This window comes from Neomonachus schauinslandi, chromosome 5 (genome assembly GCF_002201575.2).
Source record: "Neomonachus schauinslandi chromosome 5, ASM220157v2, whole genome shotgun sequence".
NCBI classification, from domain to species: domain Eukaryota; kingdom Metazoa; phylum Chordata; class Mammalia; order Carnivora; family Phocidae; genus Neomonachus; species Neomonachus schauinslandi.
In genome coordinates, this window is record NC_058407.1 from 134,411,663 (window position 1) to 134,419,097 (window position 7,435).

Here is a 7,435-nt window from a genome sequence, read left to right on the forward strand (position 1 = left end):
CTGTTGAGGTCCATCCTCACAGGTGCCGGGGCGTGGTTCCGTCTGCCGAGGTCCATCCTCACAGGTGCCAGGGGCATGGTTCCATCTGTTGAGGTCCATCCTCACAGTGCCGGGGCCGTGGTTCCGTCTGTCGAGGACCATGCTCACCAGTGCGGGGCGGGGGGGGCATGGTTCCATCTGCCGAGGTCCATCCTCACAGGTGCCAGGGCTGTGGTTTTATCTGCTGAGTGCCTGTGTAGAACAAAGCGGAGGGAGGGAGAAATTTCTCTCTGCCTGAGAGGACATCCTGTTGGCTCCGAGTCGGCGGAGAACCCTGGCTAATACACTACTGTAAAATGTAACTGCATAGGTAGTTCAAATATTTTATTTAATCAATATTAATTGGATATTTTATATTCCTTCCAAACAAGACAATATTTTAAGTGTTCATTGTCATGTATGTATAGCTCAATCATGTACTGCCCGGTGCATAGTAGATGACAGGTAAAGTCAGTGGGGGGGGGGGGGTTCAGGATAGAACTATAATTAGATGCCTTCAGTGAGACCCCAGCTGGAACCTGGGAGAGTAGGAACCCTGAGGACCGCAGGTCTAGCAGCAAATGAGAAAGCACCTCTGTGAGGGTGACGTCCCCAAGGACAGATGCCTATAAACACACGTGTTAAATGTGTGCTTCTGTTTTTAAAGCCGCAGAAATAGTTTGCATATACTAGACCATTAGAAAGTTAAAATGAGCCCAGAAACAGGAAAACAGATTACGGGCTTAACAAACTGTTCTCGAGTCCATAGACCACGTTCCAGCACCAAAATGACCCTGTGGGGGTCCCCTGGAAAGTTGTGTGTCTTACCAGTGAAACGTCTCCTGAAGGTGCAGCATCTGGCGTGCTGGGCAGTTGAGCAGGTCAGCTGTATCCTGAAGCACTCAGGGGACACCTTCCTGCTTAGGGCTGGTCCCCTGTGCAGGGTACTCGCATCTCAGCTCCAAGTGAACCAGCTGTTTTCCAGGGAAACCCTACAATTCTAATAATGGCTATCATGTATTAAGCTGTCACTCTGTGTCTTGCCCTGAGCTCTGTGTTTAACATAGATTCTTGCATTTAGTGCCCCCTCTTTTACTGAACAATCCCCATTTGAGGCAATAGACTTAAAAAGGTAAAGCAACTGCTCAAAGTCTCTGACTAATAATCAGTTGGTCTGAGCCCAGGTCTGTCCCACACCTATGTCACCCGTGTTACCTCCTGTCCCAAACAGCATCACTGGTTTGAGCTGAAGGCGCCACAGACCAGGTGTCTGGGTACCCCCAGACTCATATGTTGAGGCCCTAACCCCCAGTGTGATGGTTTCGAGGGGTGGGGCCTCTGGGAGGTGAGGAGGTCAGGAAGTGGATCCCTCAGTGGGGGTGGTGCCTTTATAAAAGAGACCCCAGAAAACCCCCTGTCCCCTTCCCCCATGTGAGGACACAGCAAGAAGACATTCCGTGACCCAGGACCTGGATTCTTAGCAGACACCGAATCTGCCAGTCCCTGCGTCATGGTCTTCCAGCCTCCAGAGCTGTGGGAAATACATTTCTGTCGTTTACAATCCACCCCCCCCCACACACCCAGCCCGTGGACTAAAACACAAGGTCACACAAGTGTAAAAAGGCCCTCAATGACAATGTCGTGAATAGACAGCAGACGGGAGCCTGGGGCTGCTGGAAACAGGTCTGCAAACACGCGGAGCAAAGAGATAGAATTCACTGGTGGCATCGTGCTATAAATAAGCATTTCACTTGTTAATTTTTCACCTGATAGAAAAAGCAGTGTTCTCCATTTTATGCTCATGGACCAGACTCCTGTCCCCTGGGTCACTGTGTCTGCCAGCCTGACGTGTGGGCAGCCCAGCTCCATTTTAATGATGAAAACATGGCACAGATGTGTGGGGTTGGGGTTGTGTATCCCTCTTCATAAGCAAAGCTGAGGATATTTTCTTTCTCTTTAGTGCTTGAGGCAAGCTTGAACTACAAGTTAATGGGACCCAAAATATCTCTATTTTATGTTATTAAAGGTAATCTTCTTTAATTGACACAATCTAAGGAAAATAATATACTTTAGAGACCAAAAAAAGTAGCATATCTTAGATCAAAGATTTTTCCTGGTGATTGTGTTTGATTATCTTTCAAAAACATGCATCACAAGAGTTTCTAGAATGCAGGAATTTGATTCTTGATTTTATTTATTTTGTAGGTACTTATTCCGACTTTTAAATCATAAGACAACGGGGGTGTCCTTTTATAATGTTTACAATGTTGGTAACTCAGAGGGAGAAAACTATATAAACTATATATTTTCTTAATGTTTTTTTTTTTTTTGAATAGCAGTATTTCTGGAATTGTAATTACTTTTTATAAACAGCTTCGTTGAGAACAGAGCATACCCCTTGTTGGCCCCCTTGTGTCTGGTGCCTTCCCCTCCATCTGAGGGACAGTAAAAAGAAAGAGTCGTGGCCCCTACCCCCATGATGTGTGTGCTTCCAAGAACAGCAAACCCGGACACAGTCAGGACTTGTATCTCACATGAAAGGCCTGTTGAACGAGGCCTCTGCCAGCCTTTCGGAGAACCTGACTGCTTGCCTCGCTGATCTCACTTCTGTAGGGTAGAGTGGGTGCAAAAAAGACTCCTGTTAAAATAAATGTTATAACACACACAAAGTGCTTGCACAGACCCAGGTGGTGGTGAGATCAAGGCGCCATGAGGGTTGGTGTCTAGTGAGGACACTCTCACTGGTTTGTAAATGGCTGTCTTCTCTCTGTGTCTTCACATGGTAGAGAGAGAGCTCACTTGTGTCTCTTCCTCTTCTTACAAAGGCGCCAGTCCTATCCAATCAGGGTCCCACCCTCATGACCTCAGTTACCCTTAATTGCCTACCCAGAGACCCCAGCTCCAAACACCATCATACTCAGGTTTAGGGTCAACATGTGAATTTGGGGTGGTGGACACATTTCGGTCCCTATCTGGGAGCGAGGGGACTTTTCCATCCACACACAGAGTGTGATGTTCTTCGGCCTTTTCTCACCCCCAATCTTTCAGTAGCCCTAAGACCTCTTACCCCCAAAAAACTTGGAATCTCACAGGAAAACCCTAAACGCAATGTTACTTTTACCACTGTTAACTCCTCAAACAGGAGGAAACAATCGATTCTCCCCGTGGGAAACGTGAATATGTGAAGTGTGTGGAGAAAATGCAGACCAGAGGAACCTCTGCGTCTACGTCCAAGACTGTCACCTCTTCTCCAACCAGATCCAGCAGGTTCTGGAGAAAAGACTTTAGAGAGGTAAACTAGGATCTGTCCCCATTTCTTCAGTCTTGTTCTGAGAGCGCTTGGGCTTGGAGTCATGACGCAGAGTCCTCAGGGCCAAACCTGCCAAGTGTCCCCCAACCTGATGGAACCATGGAGAGATGGGACACTTGTTTTCTGTTTTAAAAAAGAAAAGAAAAGGAGGAGAATCTAAAGGGCAGTATAACTGGGAAAGTCACTAGGTCCCAGAATATTGAGCGCGAGGAGCCTGGAGGAGGGCCGGGCACCACGCTGGAGTAGATGCCTTGAGGGGACACGCTCTCCTGGCCGTGACTGGATTCATGTGAATTAGGACAGCTCTCCAAGCCTTTGACCCTCATTACTGCTTTCCTTGTCATGTCTCAGAGGACAGATGACACAGCAATCGAAAGCAACCCAGTTATTTCTAAAAGACAAATCCAAGATCTGAACTCTTTTAGGTTTGCCCTCATATTCCACAGCCAGTTGGACATGCTGCAGTGATGTCATTCATGGTTTGATTGTGTGTCTCACTGACCTACCTGAGACAGCCTCGTGAGACAACATGAAAGCTTCTGCTTGAACACAGAGACCCGACCTCAATTTGAGCATTCGGTCCTGTTAGCTGGGACGACATGAACACCTGCGGAGATGAAAACTGATTTTGCAGGATCTATTTTGCACTAAAGATATTGGACATACCTAAGTACACTTATGGGACACCACTTGGGGTCAACTTGTGCACCGCCAAGTGTCCTTGGAGACGTCACTGTACTAGTGCTTCTCAATGCAAATCTAAAGGACTCATGGAAAGAGCAAGATGTGGGTAAAATTATAATAGAGGGGGAAGCTTGGCTTCAGAAGATATTGCTGTCCTTGACCATAGGCCTTGGCAGTATTTTCTGTTGCAGGTTAACTTAAGAGATGCATTTTATGGCAAACCCTGAAGTTGGATAGTATATACATAGTAAACCATGTGATGGATATAAAGCATCAGGAGACAGAAGCGATGACAAAGCAAAGCACATTCCTACTCTTATGTGGGACCAGCCTGTGTCTTGTCTAGAAGATTCCAGGGGTTCTTGCATGCCCCATCCCAGGACATGCAGTGCAGACACGCAAGAACCAAGCGGTCCAGAAATGGGAGGAACTGTTACGACCAGAGACCACCATTAGATGTCTCAGTCTGGAAAGACAACCAATGGGAAGCATTTGGATGAAAGCTTTGGCTTGATCAGAGTGTAAATTTGGTGAAGGAGGGAATTTTAGATTTGAAAGGTGGTTGTAGGAATACCATTCCATGCCAGAGAAAAAGAGTGGAATTTATTATCCCAGGCATAATACGGCTGCAAAGACTAATATTCTGGAAGCTTGTTTGTGTAAGATAATGAATTCTCCATGACAGACGGGTATGATGAAGCTTAGGAGCTGGGCATGGAAGGAGAAAGGAAACATAAAGAATACCGAGCTAAGCTATGTGTTGATCTGTTGCCACAATGTTCCTCAGGTTCCTCTAGATCATAGCACAGAGCAAACCACTGTAGCTGGAATGGTGTGTCTAAGATCACAACGGCATATGGCCTGAGTGTCTGAAGGGAAACGTAGCACCTGCATCACGTGATCCCGCATGCAGTAGGGGATATAGAGAAGCAGCTTCTAAGTCCTTTCTGATTCATATGGCCATCACATCAATGTGAATTCATGATTAATTTGAGATGTATTTAAAACTTCTCCTTCCATAATATATTCTTTTCTTTAACAAGCCCCTCAATATTTCATTAATCTTTATCTCTCACATTCCTGTTCTTTTTCCCCCAAAGGAGTTCTCATATTTCCTCTTCTGTTCTCATGATACTTTCCATAGATGTGATCCCAGACTTGAAAGTGGTAAAGAGCCCATTGATATCTGTCTTAGGGAGGAATGACTGGGGACCTCTCATGCTGGGATTTCCAGTGGAGGGGTCCACTTAGAGAGAATGCTCATCCTCTCCAATCATAGAAGGGCCCTGGGTCCTTGGAAGAGCTCTTCACTGCCTTCTGTGTGGAATTTATCACACTTTGGAGCAAGTTGGAGTCCCAGGGAAAGTCTCCACTGCATTCCCAACTACTGTCCAGCACCTGTCTGGTTATACAGGGGTTCTGGAAGCATTCTATGTTTTCTGCAGCCAGATCTTCTTCATGACCACAGAGTGTTATGTCTTCTGCTTATGTCTTTAAGATACTCTCAGATTGGGAGACAAAAAGATCATTGGAGAGAATTGCATTAACATACTGGGGTTTCAAAGAGTTCTACCCTGAGGAAGAAGCCATAAATATTCATAACAAGTCTTGTTTCCCTGGATCCTGGTAGAGATGAGGTCTTTGTATGTTTTTAAGAAGGGTAAGACTATAGCTTTAGTTGATAATGTATTTGTTTTTAATAAAACTCAACAAAATATGTCTGTCTCACATCTCCCCAGGATATTATTTTATATTTTGCTACATTTGGTTTCTTAATGTCTTTTTGGAAACTAGAAGGATACGGGAAAATCATTCATTAGTAGAAGGAAAATTAAATAATCCACTGGCTTTCTGGAGGTTTTGTCAACCAGCTGGGCTGACCTTCAGGATGGCGTTCTTCATTTTGTGCTTATGTCCTTGAATTCCTGCTACATTAATAATGCCTGATTTTTGTGTAACTCTTGTGGTTGGATCTTCTCAGTGTTTTTATTGAGGTCAAAGGTTTCCAGATATTCCATTGTTATTGCTCGAAACAAACAGTCTCATTATTAAACTTAACTTGGGACTCAGAACAATGAAAATTTCTCAAAAAGGAAGAAAACTAGGAGACATCCAGTTCTTTCAACTTTTAGTTTCACAAACTTTCGTGGTCATTCCAGGAAATGGAGTCTATCCAGGCAACTGGAATTCAAAGGGAAAAACAAACACACAAACTTCTGAGAAGCACGTAAAGGGCATCTGTGGGAACAGAGCACTTGGCTGAATCAATGCTCGGATGCACACCGTCCAGGGCTCTCACCTCCCCTCCCGCGATGTGCAATTATCTGCAAGTATCGAGGTCGTCCCTCGGGTGGTCTGCCCAGAACCCTTGGAAGACCAAAGAAATATTGCACTTTAGATTTCATGGCAAATATTTTCAAAACTAATGTGTAGGTTCACCCCTGCTTGCATATCAGAGATTTTATTCACCCTGACTGTAACAGCTGACCAAGAAGTACTGTAGGGACTATCTCCGGGGCGCTGGGAAGGCATGGGCAAAGGTAACACGGCATACAACGACCGCTCTCAAGGTCTCCAAATAGAAGGTGGCCCGTGATGGTGCAGGTGGAGCAGGACAGGCTGGCTGTGGCCAACCAGCTAGCTATTGCCACCACCACTGGAATGGAAGCCATCACCATCACCAGGATGCTGATCATCACCGACGCCTTCTGTCGGAGTTTCTCCGAGTCGCCGCGAGCTCCTCAGCTGCCGAGCTTCTGCACCCGTGCCTCAGAGGCAACCTGTCCCTCAATCACCGTCACCCAGCCTGGAGCACCTGCCTCTCCTGCCCCCAAATAAACTGGTCCTCAACAGGAACCAGCCCACTTGGGTCTGTCTTTTCAGGGCTTAGTGTGTGACCTGACACCCTTCCAGGCCCCACACGAGTGTTTCTGAGTCAATGAATGAATAAATGAATGATTTACTGTGTTTCAAAAATATGTCGACTCTGTGCAATATTTAGAGATGGAAACCCCTCATAAGACAGTTGACCTTGTCAGGCTTTCCAATGCACTGTGTGACAGATGGAGCTGGGCTCTGACATCCGCTCACCTCCACTTCCGCATGCTCCTGCCGCCAGCGGGGGCTGGGCCTCCAGCTCTATTTGTTGATCTGAATGCCTCAGGATGCTGAACCTCCCTCGCGACCTCCTTCTTTCCTGCTTGTCACTTCTCCATCCCCCCACCCCAGTCCCATGGCCGCTGACACCAGCTCTGACGCAAAATCATGTTGCAAAAATCCAACCATTTCACTCATGCTGAACTCATAACTGCTGACTTGATTTTCACAGCACAACGATTCAAATGCTCTCTGCAGTCGCGGGGGCTCCGTGTGTTCACCTGCCTACACAGCGCTGCCATGTGGGATGAGCAGCTCTGCCTTCAG